The sequence below is a fragment of the Saccopteryx leptura genome, chromosome 2 (assembly GCF_036850995.1).
Source record: "Saccopteryx leptura isolate mSacLep1 chromosome 2, mSacLep1_pri_phased_curated, whole genome shotgun sequence".
In the NCBI taxonomy this organism is placed as follows: Eukaryota; Metazoa; Chordata; class Mammalia; order Chiroptera; family Emballonuridae; genus Saccopteryx; species Saccopteryx leptura.
The window spans coordinates 351,773,427-351,791,445 of record NC_089504.1 but is presented as its reverse complement, the minus strand read 5'-3'; positions in this window follow the sequence as shown (position 1 = coordinate 351,791,445).

Below are 18,019 nucleotides of genomic sequence, written 5' to 3'. Positions count from 1 at the left end.
TCTGCCACATGAATCCAGAGATTTGTGCTCCTAGGATTTCAGGGTTGACAAGGATACTCATACATCACACCCAGGTGGCCCCTGGACCGCAGTGCTCACACTTGGTGGGAATTCAGGATAATGAGTGGTTGGCTTCAGGCAGGATTCAAGAAGATAAAACCAGAGCCAAACTGTCAGCATGCCCAAAGGTCCACAGAGCTCAGGACACCCAAGTGAGTGGCAGCTGTGTCCCTGTCACCAATGAGATAAGATGTCTGCCTCCTGGACCTAGGTGCCTTCTGAGTGAAATGGATATTATCATTTCTTTTCTCAGACCCTAGATGTGAAAACAGAACCAGAGAAGAGGCGAGAAAAGCTGGGGGTGGGGGGGCAGAGTGTTAAACAAAGCCTGTCAACACTAATAGAATGGGATGCAAACGCTTCCGCTGAGACCAATAACAACGCGCTCCCGAAAGACGTGGGCAGCGGGGACCCTGGTGGACACTGATTCCACAGCCACTGAGTGCGTGAGGGTCTGCTGTGTGCCGGGCACAAGCCCTGTCCTCAGAGAGCCTAGTCTAAGGGGCGATGAGGCCCAGGATATGGCAGGACACAGCTCCCTGATGCAAACAGGGTTTAAGGTAAAAACTTGGGCTGCATCTTCAATACCTGCTTGAGTCAGGGATGGTGGGTTAGAAGGGAAGGACCACCTAGAACAGCATAGGAGGGAGACCCTGATTCCAATAGAGGCTTCAGGTAAAGAAAGCTTCCCTGAAGAAATGGCATTTGAGGTGACAAAGCACAAAGTGTGGTTGAGGGACTAGGGACAGAGCTGGCATTCTGGAGGAGAAACAGCCTGAGGGAACAGGGCTGCTGGGTGGGTTCCAAACTCCGCGAACTAGAATGGGACAGAGCCCCAAGGTCACCTGCGGATATCAAATCTTCATTAGCTGGATGCTGAGGTCTCAGCATGAACTACAAGGCCGGCTCAGGGCCAAGAACAGTGGGGGAAAGTGAGGGACATATTGTGGTTCCTGGGCTCCAGGCGCTTAAAACCTAATTGGGGGAAACAATGAATGAACATGGAACTCTTTTTTTTTTTTTTTTTAAGTGAGAGGAGGAGAGATAGAGAGACAGACTCCTGCATGTGCCCCGACTGGGATTCACCCAGCAACCCCTATCAGGGGCCAATGCTTGAATCAACTGAGCTATTTTTAGCACCTGAGGCTGATGCACTCAGACCAGCTGAGCCATCCTCAGCACCAGGGCCAATGATCAAACCAATCGAGCCACTGGCTGCAAAAGGGGAAGAGGGGGAGAAGGGGGAGAGTGAGGAAAATAGAAGCAAGTGGTTGCTTCCCCTGTGTGCCCTGACGGGGGAGCGAACCTGGGATGTCTGCACACTGGGCCGATGCTCTATCCACTGAGCCAACCAGACAGGGTTGAACATGGAACTCTTGCAATCTATGTGACTTCAGGATGTTTTACACTCAGAAGACTTTGTGAAACTATCACCAGCAAGTTGGCCAAGTACCATTGTACAGTCCACACGCTGCACAGCTGAGAGGGTGAGTGGGGATGTGTTTTTCCAATCTGTCTGCCTGGAGGAAATGAATGCCTCCCTGCAATTCACACAAAGACAATGCTTCTGCTAGCTGAGGCCCGAAGACAGCGCCGTGAAGAATGATAGAGATTCAGAAATGAAGTTCCACATCTTGATTGAAAAGCTCAGTGGGGAGCTTTAGCGAAGGAAGAAGGGTTGAATTAGGCCTGCCAGGTGGCAGGATTGGGAGGTGGGAGGCAGCACAGTATTCCAGGTAAGAACAGCTGGGGCTGAGGTCTGGGCCTAGAGCAGCCTGGCAGGTGCTGTAGACATGATGAGGCTTCACACAGATCAGATGAAAATTGGGGAAGGAAAAACCAGCTGGGTTTGGTAGCAGGAGGCCCAAGGGGGTGGCAATGTCCAAACCAGGATAGGAAAGTGCTGTGGGGCTGGCTAGCGCAGTCAAATCTGAGCTCTGTGATGTACTCGCTGGTGACACACCTGAGTCTACGATTCCTCATCCATAAGTAGTAGAAGAAGTTCCCTTCTGCCTACTTCAGAGGGTTGCAGAGGGATTGTCTTAGTGTAATAGGCCATAGGGAGCCCTTGTAAGTCTTGAGCAGGAACATGACAAGAAAAGAAGATATGTATGAGTCGACTAGCAGCTTTGAGCAAGGGCAGCGCCCCCAGAGAGAAGCTAGTCCTATAGGCTCTAGGAATATGCCTGGACCACAGACCCAGGGGTCCGAGGGACAGAGGAAGAAGGCAGCTTCAGTTCCTATTGGTCAGGCAGGAATGAGCTCAAAGCCCTGCTCCTCTAAAGCATCTTCCTATCTCGTTGACCTGGGTCCCCCAGGGTTCCAAACCTGCCGGTGTTAAAGGTAGAGCTCAGGAGCTCCGCCACCTGGCTCAGGAAGAAACTTCAGCCACTGGCTGCTCCAGGAAATAGACAAGAGACCCTGAAACTAACAGGACATGAAAAGGAGCTTCCGGGAAGGAAATACTGGAGGGAGAGAGTCACGGTGATTGCTGATGTTCACTAAGCACCAAGTGTCTGTTTACAGGTACCAGTCCATTTCATCATCACAATTCTGTAAGGTAGAAACTGTTGCTATGGATGCCATTTTACAGAAGGGAAAACAGGTGCAGAGGGGTCAAGTCCTTCCTTTGCCCAACAGGGCTTAACCAGCACAAGAACCCTCGTGCCTCCCCTCTGTATTGTGGTGGCTTGCACACACCATACCAGGAAGAAACACACAGCAGAGCTGAATTAAAATAACCAACCTATACCCAAAAGAACTGAAAACAGACTTAAACATGTACACACATATTCATAGCAGCACTATTCACAATAGCCAAACGGTGGATACAGTCCAATTGCCCACCAAAGGATAAATGGATAAATAAAATGTGGTATAGCCATACCGTGGAATAATGGAATGGTACGTATCCGTAAAAAATGTAGTACTGATAACATGCTACTACATAGAGGAACTTCAAAAACATTATGCTAAATGGAACAGCCTAAATACAAAAGACTACACATTGTATGATTTCACTGATCAGAAGTGTCCGGAACAAGTAGACCCATAGAGACAGAACACAGATTGGTGGTTACCAGGGCTGGGGATGGAGGGATAGAGAGCAACTGCTTAACAGGTATAGAGTTTTCATCCGAGGTAATCAAAAGGTTTTGGAACCAGAGAGGTGGGGGTTGTACATCCTGGATGTACCAAATGCCACTGAACTGTTCACTTCAGAATGGTTACTTTTGGGTTATGCCAATTTCACTTCACTTTGAAAATAATAGTAAGTAATTGAAGCTCAGAATAGGCAAGGGTAGGAATGGGGGCACCTGCCTGAGCAGGGAGGAAATTATAGAGAGGTCTAGAATACATAATTAGCTTCGGACTTCTACCTTTGGTCAGTTGTAAAACATGGTGAATAGCAATGTCTGCTAGTCATCGAAAACTTCCCATGTGCCAGGCATCGTGCTCAGCACCTTGCTGGCACTATTTGATCCAATACTTCTGTGATAAAAACACGTATTGTCCCCCAAGCACAGTCTGCCAGACAGAGCTTGGAATGTTTAAGCAACTTGCTCCAAAGCCTACTTCAAGTAAGTGGTAGAGTCAGGATTCAAACCCAGGGTCCTCAGACTATTCAACACTACACCTTATTTTTTTTTCTTTGCATTTTTCCGAAGCTGGAAACGGGGAGAGACAGTCAGATAGACTCCCGCATGTGCCCCACCAGGGGCGGGGCTCTGCCCACCAGGGGGCGATGCTCTGCCCCTCCAGGGCGTTGCTCTTTTGCGACCAGAGCCACTCTAGCGCCTGGGGCAGAGGCCAAGGAGCCATCCCCAGCGCCAGGGCCATCTTTGCTCCAATGGAGCCTCGGCTGTGGGAGGGGAAGAGAGAGAGAGAGAGGAAGGGGGGGGGGGTTGAGAAGCAAATGGGCGCCTCTCCTATGTGCCCTGGCCGGGAATCAAACCCGGGTCCCCCGCACGCCAGGCCGACGCTCTACCGCTGAGCCAACCGGCCAAGGCAACACTACACCTTATGATACTCCATCCTCTGTCCCCGGAGCTTCAGAATCCCCCTGCACACCTGGCTTACTCTGGGACTGAACAGATCACTACTGTAGACATCCAGCCATACTTCCTCCCCAGCCGGCCCCCACCCTTCAGAGGGTGGGAGGATGAGCTCACCACCAGAGAGAAGTGAGTTTATTTTCTCACCAGCCGTGTGGACTAGAGCCTCCTCTCCGAAAGCAGCTTGAACTAGGAATGCGCAGCTCGGCCGTGCCATTTCTAATTTTCTTTCCCAATCAGATATGGACCGAAGCCATTGGAGCCCAGAGCAATTGTTCTGTTTCCAGTGAATTAAAAAAAACTAAACTAAACTGTCAAGCCATTGAGGCCATTTTCTGCACTCTTGCTACTGAGTTATTCAGAAGAAGAGTTTGTGTGACAAAGATGCAAAACACTTACAGACGGAAGGCTGGCACCGGACAGAACCGACCCCTTCCCGCGGTGCCCGGGAGTGTGGCGATAACTGAGGAGCTTTCAAACACCCAAGCCGAAGCAGAGGAGGAAAAGTGGATGACAGATCTGTTCAAGGGGAAACTGGGCACTAACGAGGAGAAAGTGGTAGAAACAGCCTGATTCCAGGAACTGGGACAACTTAACTTCCACTCAAGTAAACAACCCAGGCTTCCCAGAAAATCCAGCGTTGGGGAACATTGATGACACTAAGGAAAGATAGAAGATAGTTGAATTTAATGGAAAGGAGGAGAAATCTGGTGACTCTGGGCACCAGAAACCTCAAGAAATAACTAGTACTATGCTCCCCACCCCCCCAAAAAAACACATTTCCTTCCGTATTTGATATCAAAGAAAGACCTGTGGCTCGCTGGACTCCCCTTGGGCACAGTCTACATCAACAATTGATAACTTTGGGGAAAATAAGAATTAAGGTTATAGGTTGATATTGATAGTTCTTTATAATGAATAATATTAGCAGAAGATATGCCAAGGTAAGACTGAATTTGGGTGAAGAAATTTGTCAAAATTGGGAGCTTTTAATGTACCAGTTCCCCACCTTCCAGAGTTGCAGACCCACCTCCCAAACTTGATTCATCTAATGTTGAAATGCGGCTCCCTTGTGGGTTATTTCGAAAACCGAGCAGGAATGATTCCAGAAGTTCTGACTAGAGACTGACCACTTTCTAAGGGGACTTTAGTTACCAGCAGAAGAAAAAGAATGTGGGTGCTTCCCCTCTGTGAGCTTCAGTCTTATCACCTAAGAAAATAGAGTATCCCAAAACACTAAATCAAAGGAGTACATGCACCCCTATGTCCAATGCAGCATTACTTACAACGGTCAGCATATGGAAGCAACTCAAATGCCCATCAGTACATGAGTGAATAAAAAGTTGTGGTATGTTTACACAATGGAATATTACTCAGCCATTAAAAAATGAAGGAGCTTGACCAGGCGGTGGCGCAGTGGATAGAGCGTCGGACTGGGATGCAGAGGACCCAGGTTCGAGACCCCGTGGTCGCCAGATGACTGGTTTGAGCAAAAGCCCACCAGCTTGAACCCAAGGTCGCTGGCTTCAGCAAGGGGTTACTCAGTCTGCTGAAGGCCCGCTGTCAAGGCACATATGAGAAAGCAATCAATGAACAACTAAGGTGTTGCAACACGCAATGAAAAACTAATGATTGATGCTTCTCATCTCTCCGTTCCTGTCTGTCTGTCCCTGTCTATCCCTCTCTCTGATTCACTCTCTGTCTCTGTAAAAATAAATAAATAAATAAATAAAATTTTAAAAAAAAAAATGAAGGAAATCTTACCATTTGCCACAGCATGGATGAACCTAGAGGGTACCATGCTAAGTGAAATTAGGCAGTCAAAGACAAACAGCATATAATTTCACTTACATACAGAATCTAAAGAACAAAATAAATAAACAAACAAAAATCGAAACAGACCCGTAGACACGAGAGCAGACTGGTGCTTGTCGGAAAGGAGCAGAGTTGGGGGACTGGGTGAAAAAGGTGAAGGGCGTAAGAACTCCAGGTTGGTAGTCGCACACAGGGTCATGGGAGTCTAAAGTACAGCACAGGGAACAGACAACACTGTGTATGGAGTCAGGTAGGTACCGGAAATATCAGGGGAACACTCTGTAACTATACAAGTCTCTAACCACTATCTCGTACATCTGAAACTAATACAAAACAATATTGAACGTAAACGGTCATGTAAAATTTAAAAAAAAAAAATTTAAAGAAAGCAGGTTATCATCTTTATTCTCAAAAAACATTTTTTTTTTTTCTTCACTAAGGACACACGCGTTCTACATGACGCTTGGTGAGGCTTTCTGAATTCTCACAGCTCATTGACTCAGGGTCCCCTCTGCATTAACAGATAATGCCTTTCTTTACATTACCTTGTTCTTCTTCATATGCATTCGGAAAATCTTATGTTGTTCCACCTGAGGGTCACCTCTCTCCTCCAGATTTTTAGTAACCGGATGGCTCCCCAGCTGTGCAATGCTGGGAGTTATTTCATTTCTTTGAGCCACAGTGTCTACTTATGTGAATCAGGGATAATGAATACTAAATAATCCCTAACTACCATGATTTTGAGAGGATTAAGTGAATTAGCATGTGTGGAAATGCCTAGAATATGAAAAGCATAGCTATAAAAGATGCTGTTTTCATCTTTTCCTAAGAATAGAACCCCAAAATAGAAGTGATATCTCCTCCCATGCACTAGCAGATATTTTTCCCCTGAATATCTCCATTACAGGGCATATTGGGCCACCAATCTGAGTCATCCTCAGTAGGTGTAGATGAGGGGGTTATGACTAGGAGGAGTGAGGTTAATTAAAACCAGCTGCTATAATACTCAACCCCCAAATTTTAGGGGCTAAACTTAATAAAAATTTATGTCTCTCTTGCATCGCAGTGCAATGCCATCATCGACCCTCGTCGGCAGGGGATGGTTCGGGGATTCAGTTTCCTTTCACTCTGGCCAGGCCTGGAAGTGTCATACATCATTTCTCTGCACATTCTATTGGCCAGAACGCAGCCACATGGCCCACTCTAGCTGGAAAGGAAACTGGGAAACACAATCTTCCTGTGTGACCAGAGGAACACGGAAGCCATTAGATAAGCATGTGGCATTCCTCCTAACACAGTCGGGAAGGAATCCCAGGGAGGAGTGCTAGCTCACTCTACCTGTGCCTTAAGAAACATCAGCAGCTCCAGCTCCTGTGACGTGAGCCCAGGCAGGACCCACCCTGCCTTTGAGAAACATTGCCTACTCTTGGTCTGACGGGACCTGTCCTGGGAGAAAGCCAGGCCTCCTGGGCAGGAGGCGAGAACTTCGCTCAGTTCCAGGTTGACCTAGCCTTCCATTGTGCGAGCCCTGGAGTGGGTAGACTAGGCTCACCTCACAAGGGGCGGGGCACAAACAAAAGCGGATGTCTCTGCAGGAACACAGACACGGGCCAGGAACACCCTTTCCAGAAAGTATTTATTTAAACTATTCAAGATCTGTTTCCTATTTTGGCAAACCCACTTTCTTCCTGACAGGATGGCCCTTGGAAAAAAGAGGAGGGCAGAATCAATTCAAGAAAGGGAAAGATGGTGGGTAGGGAAAGTTATTGTCCAACAGCAACAAAGGCGATCCTCCCAACGGGGACCCAGAAGTGGCCATGACAGGACAGGACTTCAGACAAAGGTGTCCTGGCCCTTCTTCATGCACAGGTCCCAGGACAGAAGTTCCTCTCTTCCTCAGGGTAATATGGAGTCTCTTATGCTCTTTCAGACCCGACCTCCACTTACGAGGTTAACTTTTTCACTTCCATTTAGATCCCGCAATAGGTCCTTTCCCAAGCAGGAGACCAGAGGATGTAAGGACAGCGGCCGCGGGGTGAGGGGTTTATTCCTACAGCTCTGTCCTGGACAGTGGTGATGGCGTCCGATTCTCTGTAGCTCCAGGCTTCAGAGAGCAGCGCCTCCCCCCTTCCCCCAGGTACCCTGTATCCAGGATGCAAGCAGCCTCCACCCCGCTCCTCTGGCTGAGGTGTTTACACTGTGCATGCTGTGTCCATCTTGCTGGGGACCAGTGGCCTCCCTGAATAGAGCAGCTATGTCCCCTCAAAGCCCCAGAAGCTGAAGAAATTGGATCTGGACCCCAAGGTTGAGAGACTCAATGCTACAGGGGCCCTCCCTGCAGCCTCAGCCCAGGAGCCCGGAGTCCTTGATCCATTTGGGTCAATAATTTGTTTCCCAACTGTGGGCAGGTTCCCTGGCCTCTCTGAGCCTCTTTGTCCTTGTCTGTGAAAGAAGGGGATACGATCACTGTCATGAGGACGCGGGGAGCAATGTAGGTAGAGTATAGAGCCTTTGAGAGATGGCAACTTCCTCCTTCTCTTCCTCTCTCCCTCCCTCCCCCTTAAATCCCATACCTATAAAATAAAGGAGGGCTTTCTTTTTAATCAGATTTGAAACAAGGACCTTAAGTAAGCATCCACCATGTGCAAGAAACTCTCCCGCGTGCTGTGGCAGACACAGGCTCCCGGAGGCCCCATGCCTACTTCCGGGAGGTCAGGGTTCTGACCAGGGAGACACACAGAGATTCCCAGAACCCGCCACCCAAGCAGGTGGTGGTCAGCTGAGGGCTGAGCAGACGCTGCGGATGCCCAGTGGAGACAGCAATGGCCGAGACACGGGAAATGGAAAAACATCTCCTGCCGGGGTCGTGTCCTGACGTCCCACGGGAAACAGTTGGGACCAGTAATTGCCTGTTCACACCAAGTGCCTCGTTTCAAACAGCAACCTGTCACTGTACAGCAGGCTGCGCCTGGCATCCAACTCTGCCCCGGGCCAAACACTCTTCAGAGTGTAAATGACATTTTCTTATGGTTTTGTCCAAAAAAAAAAAAAAGAAGAATGCAAAAAGGGGGTGGGGGGGAAGGGAAGAAAAACAACAGCCCCACGCACTCTGGGCTCTGACCGCAGGGGGGCGGAGCTGGCTAGTTGATTGTCTCGAGGAGGCTGCCCTGCTGCCCTGGCCAGTGTGACCTGCATGACCCCTCCCCTGGCTCGCTACTCCCTGCTTCCACCCTTCAAGGTTCTCAGTTGCCCTCAGAATTAAGATGAAATTCAAGCCACAGAGCCTGGTTCATGAGGCTGGTCATTATCTGACCCTGCCTACCTCCCCAACCTGGGACACTGGACCTTGTCCCCTCCATCCCATGCTCCAGTCACACAAGTCACTTGTAAGGCCTGGAGCAAATGACAGTGATTCAGGCTGTGGTATATGCTCTCCCCTCTGCTTGGAACATTCTTCCCTAACTTGTCTACCTCTCACTTATTTATTCAAACCAATTGTAAGTGCTACTTCCTCCCGGAAGCCCCCCTGACTTTATCACCTGAGCCACCTGCCCTTCTCTATGTGTCTGTCTGTGTGACAGACGCTTTAGTGCAGGACTAAAATTATTGGCTTTTTGTCATCCACTTGATGAGCAGCTCCTTCGAGGCAAGGAAACACATCTTATTTGTAATCTGAGCACCAAGCATAATGCCTGGCACATCATAGATGCCCAATTAATGTAGAATGAATGAATGAATGAATGCATAAATGAATGAATGGGTGGATGGATGGATGGATGGATGGATGGATGGATGGAACAGCAAATGAGTGAATGCTAAGAAGCAATTCAAACATCGAGCCAGACGCATTTATTCATTCATACAACAAAATGGCGTGTAAACTCTGAGGCTGAGATGAGCATTTGGGGTTGTAGACAATCTTAGGCATATAAAGGGGATACCACTCTGGAAAGAGAGGAAATAGAGAAGCCGCCAGCAGTCCCTGAAATCAAGCCGTTCCTTAGATGGAAGAAATAGCCATAGTTAATCCTCACTTCAGTCCTGTATCCTAAGTCCAGTTACAGTCTCGACCAGCACTTGCTTGCTCAGGGTCCCACAGCTGCGGGGTGGGAGCCAGGATTTACAGCCAGGCCCCCTGACCTCCGAGGGAAGTGCTCAGCCCTTACACAGTAGCCTTCCAATACTGCCATCGGCTCCTCATCACTCCCAGGTCCCTAAAGCCCTGGCTGGGTCCCTAGCCTTGCCCTGAGTTACATGATGCTACCTGAGCTTCTGCAGTCAGTGCCCTGCACCTGGCCTGCAAGCCCGTGCTTCCTGTGACCCAGAGAGCCAGACGTGCTACCTGAGCTTCTGTAGTCAGTGCCCTGCACCTGGCCTGCAAGCCCGTGCCTCCTGGGACCCAGAGAGCCAGACGAGACGTCCTCTGATAGAGGCCCAGAGAAAGAATGCCTAAGGGAAGCAGGGGCCAGAGCGGCATGTGGAGGGGACTCGGTGGTCCCGCTGAGGGCAGGGAGGGGCCGAGAGGGAAGAGGCACTACAGTCACCTACAGTTCAGGCTGTCTGGAAAACCAGAGGCCAGGGCCCGTAGGGGCGTTTGAGAAAGCCAAGTTTCCCAACCCACTTGGAAAACGATCTCCAAAGCTTCTCTTTATCTTTCCGTGTGGTATAAGTCCCCATAAGAAATCTGCTAGGAGGCCCTGGCTGGTTGACTCAGCGGTAGAGCGTCGGCCTGGCGTGCAGGGGACCCGGGTTCGATTCCCAGCCAGGGCACATAGGAGAAGTGCCCATTTGTTTCTCCACCCCCCTCCCCTCCTTCCTCTCTGTCTCTCTCTTCCCCTCCCGCAGCCGAGGCTCCATTGGAGCAAAGATGGCCCGGGCGCTGGGGATGGCTCCTTGGCCTCTGCCCCAGGCGCTAGAGTGGCTCTGGTAGCGGCAGAGCGACGCCCCGGAGGGGCAGAGCATCGCCCCATGGTGGGCAGAGCGTTGCCCCTGGTGGGCGTGCCGGGTGGATCCCGGTCGGGCGCATGCAGGAGTCTGACTGTCTCTCCCCGTTTCCAGCTTCAGAAAAATAAAAAAAAAAAAAAAAAAAAAAAATGCCAGCTTATGTTTCCGGAAAGCCTGAGCTAAAAATACCAACAGAACTCATAGACTCTCAGACCCCTGGAATATTAGAGCTAGAATAACGAAAATAATAATAGAAGCTGCAGTTATCATATACAGCAGGTCCTGGGATGAGTACACAATATATATGCATCTAATCCTCACACAACCATCCCCTCAAAGTAAGTAACATCGTCCCGATTTTTATGGCTGAACAACCTCAGGATTGGAAAGATGAATGAACTTGCCTGCGGCCAGCCAGTTGGTGTCCAAGCTGGGGGTCAAACCCATGTGGGCTGAGGCCCCTTCATCTAAGCCTGCTGCCAATGTTTGTAAGTAGTGTCATTGGAAGACAACCGTGCTGGCTGGTTCTGGGCCTGCGAATGGTGCCACAAGGCCAACTTGAGCAGTCGCCACGGAGACCATCTGCCCTGCAAAGCCGAAAATATTCGTACTCTCTGGGTGTTTACAGGAAAAGTTTACCAATTCCTGCCTTAGACTTTGCTGCTTTGGGGAGTTGATCACTCAACCTTTATTTATTAAGATCATCAGAGTGATATCCAGATACGCGAAACGATGTATCTGTGGCCACCCACCTGCCCCCTCTTACTGTTTTCATTCAATAAAAATTTACTTCCCTCGCCGCGCTGTTCAGTCTGGGGACTGGTTCCACCCCCGAGGAACTGAAAATATAGTTGTGAAAGCAGATGTACACACTAGAAAAAAGTCTGTGATTGCATGTTCATATACCTGACACACCGCCCCATACATCTCTCCAGGCCACCTCCGCCCACTCTCCGTGGCCCTTGCTGCCTTCCTTCTGTTCCCCAGCAGGTGGTTAAAGATTGACCAGGAGCCGGAAAGTAAACCCTGGCATTAGGAGTCAGGAAACCAAGACAACCGGGTACAGGTAGGAAAGCCAGTGTGAGCGGGTCTGGCGAGCGGTTCAGATGGAGGCTGTGAACCATGTCGGGGGGTCAGAAGCACAGGACAGAAGCAGGCATCCCAAGTCACGGATCTGACAGGTGTGCTGCCCTCGTTATATAGATGATGCTTTAGTTCCACTGTTTACAGGACACTTCGGCTGCTTTATTCAGGAACAAGGCGAGAGAGAACTCGACACACACAACGTTTTCTTGCTTGGTGACAATTTCCAAGGGCCTTATCAGATGCAAAAGGTCTGTCTGGGTCCCACCCCACAGAGAGCTACGGAATTTGTATGAGAATGAGTTGGGTGGTTACATTATCCCATCCTGTTAGCTACTTCTTGGTCGCTGCAGCAAGCAAGATACAAAGGCATTAGAGACAGAGGACGTTGTTTCCCCGTTGTTTCCCTCGGAGGGGTTGTAATCCAATAGGGAAGAAAGGACATGTACAAAGAAGCCACCAGAGTGTTAGAACATGCTGGGTGGCACCAGCCACAGATCTGTCCTTCAGGTCAGCCCCTCACGGGCGCTGAGGACCCTAACAGCTGAAGGGAACTTGCATCCCCATCACCAACCTGGAAAGAATCTCACCTGTGACCTCGGATTAAAGATTACACGATTATCATCAGTATTAAAGGTTACTAACTAGCATTTGTTTAGCACTTGCAAATAACAAATCACTTTGCATTTAGTGTTTTAATAAACAGGAAAAGTGTTGTTGTGAGAATTAAATCTTTGTGGAAACACTTACCTCATGCTCCTTTTAAATGCAAAGGCCTCTACAAAACTGACTTCCCATGAGTCCCCTTTTGATTCTAAGGGTCTGGTGCCCAGAAGTTGATAAACTTGGTTTATTGTCAGAGGCCCATTCTCCTGGAGGGTCATTATGACCACAGGCATGCTGTCTTGAGCAGGATTCAGAGCAAGTTACTTCTTTTCTGAATTACAGTTTTCTCACCCATAAAATATGTCTATTACCATTGAGGTTATTGTACTACAAGAAAATGTTCTTAGGCCCTGACCAGTTTGCTCAGTGGTAGAGCATCAGCCTGACGTGTGGGTGTCCTAGGTTAGATTCCTGGTCAGGGCACACAGGAGAAGCATCCATCCACTTCTCCACCCTTCCCCTTCTCGCTTCTCTCTCTCTCTCTCTCTCTCTCTCTCTCTCTTCCCCTCCTGCAGCCATGGCTCAACTGAAGTGAGTTGGCCCTGGGTGCTGAGGATGGCTCCATGGCCTCCTCCTCAGGCACTAAGCAGAGCTTGGTTGCTGAGCAACAGAGCAACACCCCAAATGGGCAGAGCATCACCCCCTAGTGGGCTTGCTGGGTGGATCTCGGTCGGAGAGCATGCGGGAGTCTGTTTCTGCCTCCCCTCCTCTCACTGAATTAAAAAAAGAAAAAGAAAAAAAAAAGTTTCTGAATTGAAGTAGAGGAGAGATATTGGAGAGAAGTAAGCTAATAATAAATACCTCTTAACCAAAGGCCAGCCATTTCCTGAGTTAGATCAGAAGTCATGGTGTTTGTTTTCACCAATGATGGAGTTAAGGACCAAGGCTGGGCTAGGTCAACCCTTACCACCTTCCCGACAGCTGACTATTAAACACGCAGGAATTTTACAAGCCAGTTGTTAAACGCTTGATGGTAGCTTGAAATTGACCGTGGGGAAAGTGTTCCCACCATGGAAATCAGCAAACACGGCGTCAGGGTTTGTTTGTGAACACTCACCTGCGGTTGTGTCTCCATCCTCCAACTGGGGGCCATCAAAAACGCACACCTGGCGCCGTTTCTTCTCAAACTCTCAGTTGCCCACAGAATGAACGTAAACTTGAGCCTGACACGCGTAGTTCTCAGTCTGGCCCCAGCACGTCTCCAACAGCCCCTTTGTCATTTCTGGAATGAAACCTGGGCCCTCACCACTCTGACTTTTTCTTAGAAAACAACTAAAGAACATGCTCTCATGCTTAAAATTTTAAACAATAAAAAATATATGGAGTTAAAAAAAAAAAGTTCCTCTTAATCCTTCACCTCTGATGCCCAGTTTCACTCCATTCTTTAAGGTAACCACATAACAATTCAGGTACTGTTTTTAGAATCATTTATTTAAATTACATTTACATACATATACAATGAACATATGAATATATTGTTTTGATTTTTAAAATTATATGAGGTAAAACTATATGTATTATATGAAAATAACATTTTTTACTTTACATCTTAGAGATCTTCCCATATCTGTACATATGTATATTTATCTCATTCTTTTAAAGAGCTAAATGTATTCCCATATTACCAATATATTCAATTTTTTCTTTTTTTCTTTTTTCTTTTGAAAAAGAGAGAGAGAGAGGAAGGAAGAGACATGAGAAGCATCAACTCGTAGTTGTGTCACTTTAGTTGTTCATTGACTGCTTCTCATATGTGCCTTGCCAGGGGAGGGGGGACTCAAGCCACACCAGTGACCCCTTGCTCAAGCCAGCAACCTTGGGCTCAAGCCAGTGAGCTTTGGGCTCAAGCCACGGATCTTGGGATCATGTACATGATCCTGTGCTCAAGTTAGCAACACCATGCTCAAGCTGGATGAGCCCACGCTCAAGCCAGCAACCTTGGGGTTTTGAACCTGGGCCCTTGGCATCCCAGGTCAATGCTCTATCCATTGTGCCACCACTGGTCAGTCTCAGTATATTAAATTCTTTAATTTCCTTGATGGCCATTTAGTTTGTTTATTATTTTTCACAAATTGTGAACATCTGCAAGGACTATCCTTGTACATATTTGTGCACATGTATAAGTATTTCTCTAGGAAAAATTTTAGAATTGGAATTTCTGATTTAAAATACATGGTTGAGTGATGTCATAGAAATGGCTCCGTGAGGAGCACGACCGAAAAATCTCCCCAAAATTTCAACAAGTTCATTAACCAGAGACAGAAAAATCTATCCTTGGAGCATCCGAGAGTTCCACACCCTGAAGACGAAGGTAGGGTCGAGCGAAAAATTGACTAAATATATGATCAACCCTGAAGGAAATAAGTCAGACAAAGAAACTCTCTGCCTTCCTCACTAACCTGAGCAAAGGCTGCTTTCACTTGGAACTGAGAGTCGGAAGGAGCTAGGGGTGTGGAGGAAGCTAGGCTGCGGCGCGGGTGTTCGTTCAAGCCGAGGAAAGAGTGTGCCTGTAGTGGGTCAGCCCACGCAAGCAAACGCCCCTGCGATGCGCTGCCCGTGCCACGTGGGGAGCATCCCGCCCACCCGCCCATGCCGCGAGCTACCGCCCGCGTGCGGGCACACATGCCGGGAGCAGCCCGCCGTGTCTTGAGCAGCCCAGTTCAGCGATCCAAGAAAAGAGGCGTGATATTTTTTAGTGCCTCTTGCTAAAGGGGTGGGGGCAACTTCTGATTGGCAGAGCTTTCATACTCAGGGATATATACTAACAAGAGGGACTTGGCAGTGTTAAGACCTCCTGTACTGCAGGCAGCGACTAGGGCATCTTCTTCCCAGCCAAAATAGGCTACAAAGTGCGAAAAGCCTGGGGACAGTGGTCCCACAGAGTGCTAGGTGTGCTGAACAGGCCTGGAAGCTCAGAGAAAGTCACCTTGAGAGCAATTGGCTCCCAGCCCCGCCTGATTACGCTGGCGGCTCTGACTGCCAGAGCCTTGCCCAGAGCCCTGCATTGAGTGGGGATAGAGTGGGGATTTGCCAGCTCTCTGAGCCTCTTACTCCCCAGGCAGAGGCAGTGGCAGCCTCATAGCTGTATCATCAAGCTGCTAATTCAGGAAGGAGAGACTAGGAGAGAGGCTCCAGGAAAACAGACTCTCTCATTGTTGGAGCCTGCAAACGCTAACAAGCCTTGAATACCAACAAGACTGAAGCCAAATATATGACATTGCCGTAGAGTCTCATCAACTGCAAATCCCTACCTAAGCATGCCACAAGGACAGAGCCTGGGGTACAGAGTCACTGACCAGGAAGAGGGAGAAGAAAGAAAAGGGAAGAAGAAGTTAACCTCTCAAATTCAAGAAAAATTCACAGACTTTATCATTTGTTCCACTATTTTTTTGTTTGTTTGTTTCTTTCATCTTCTTGCCTTTATTAGTATTATTTCTATTTCCTCCACCTTGGTCCTTTTATTCTCTGCCCATTTTACTCTTTCCTTTTCTTGAACTACACTACCCATAAGTGTGTCATTTTATTTCTTTTCTTCTTCCTTACTCTCCATGAGGCTTACATTCCAAAACCCTTAACTCTCTCTCTCTCTCTTTTTGTTTTTTTCTTTTTTCTTCCTTTCCTTTTCCCCTTTTTCTTGTTTCTCCCTTTCTATTAGTTTCTTCTTTTCTCCTTTTAATTTTCCTCTCATTCAATCCTCAGTCACGAACAAATTATTTAATTTGGGACTCAAGTATTTGGGGGGGGGGTTGTGGCATTTTGGGTGCTTTTTACTTCGCTTTTTAACTCATTAGCATTCCTCCCAACCCAGGATCTCCATTTTATTCAGTCTTTGCTCCACTTAATACAATAGTTTGTTTATTTTTCCCCCTTTTTCTGGTTTCTCTCTTATTCCTCTCATTATATCTCTTAGTTGACCATCACTTACAAGCAAATCATTTTATACTTTACCCAAATTTTTCCTTTTTTGCATTTTGTGGGTCCCTACTTCCTTTTTTGTCCCTTGAACAGTTCCCCCCAACTCAGGCCCTTCGTTATAGGCAGTTTTTGTTCCATTTAGCATAATATAATTCACAGTTTATCATGATATTTTCCTACAGAGGAGGGAAAAGGAAGGGAAGAGAATAAAAAAAAGGGGAGGGGAATAATAAATTATTATTGGGGTTTTGTGTGTTTTTTTTCCAATTTTTTTTCTTTTTTTTTTTTTACTTTTTCTTTTACTTTTTATTCTTTATTAATTCTCATTAGTGCTATCAACAAGGCCACCCTCAGATGCCATTAAGAAAAAGGAAATGAAATATCATGGATACAAAAGAAAGAGAAGTAACACAGATAGATGTGGAAAAATCTATGGAGAAAAAATTTAATATATTGGAAACCTTGGCACTAAATGACAGAGATTTTAAAATAGAAATCCTAAAAATACTCAGAGATATACAAGAAAACACAGAAAGGCAATTTAGGGAGCTCAGAAAACAACTCAATGAACACAAAGAATATATTACCAAGGAAATTGAAACTATAAAAACAAATCAAACAGAGATGAAAAACTCAACTCATTAACTGAAAAATGAGGTAACAAGCTTAGCTAGTAGAATAGGCCAGATAGAAGGTAGGATTAGTGACATAGAAGACAAGCAACTTGAGGCACAACAGAGAGAACAGAGACACTCAAAAACTTAAAAAAATGAGAAACCCTACAGGAATTGTCTGACTCTATCAAAAAGAATAACATAAGAATAATAGGTATATCAGAGGGAGAAGAGAGAGAAAATGGAATGGAGAATTTATTCAAACAAATAATAGACGAGACCTTCCCAAGCCTGTGGAAAGAACTAAGAGCCTCAAATTCAAGAAGCAAACAGAACACCGAGTTTTCTTAACCACAACAAACCTACTCCAAGGCACATCATAATGAAAATGGCACAAACCAATGACAAAGAAAAAATTCTCAAGGCAGCCAGGGAAAAGAAGAATACAACATATAAAGGAAGGCCTATTAGATTATCATCAGATTTTTCAGTAGAAACTCTACAAGCTAGAAGAGAGTGGACCCCAATATTTAAAGCCCTGAAAGAGAGGAACTTTCAGCCAAGAATACTATACCCATCAAACTTATCCTTCAAGTTCGAAGGAGAAATAAAAACATTCACAAATACAGAAAAGATGAGGGAATTTATCATCAGAAAACCCCCACTCCAGGAAATACTAAAGGGGGTTTTCCAACCAGATCCAAAGAACAAAACAAAACAAAACCACAAGTAAAAGCTCTATCAAGAACACAATAAAACCAAATTTAAACTGTGACAACAAAAGCAAAAAAAAAAGGGGGGAGAGGACAGAGATTAACAGTAGCAAAGGACGATGAAGTATAGAAATACTCACAAGATAGGGTACTA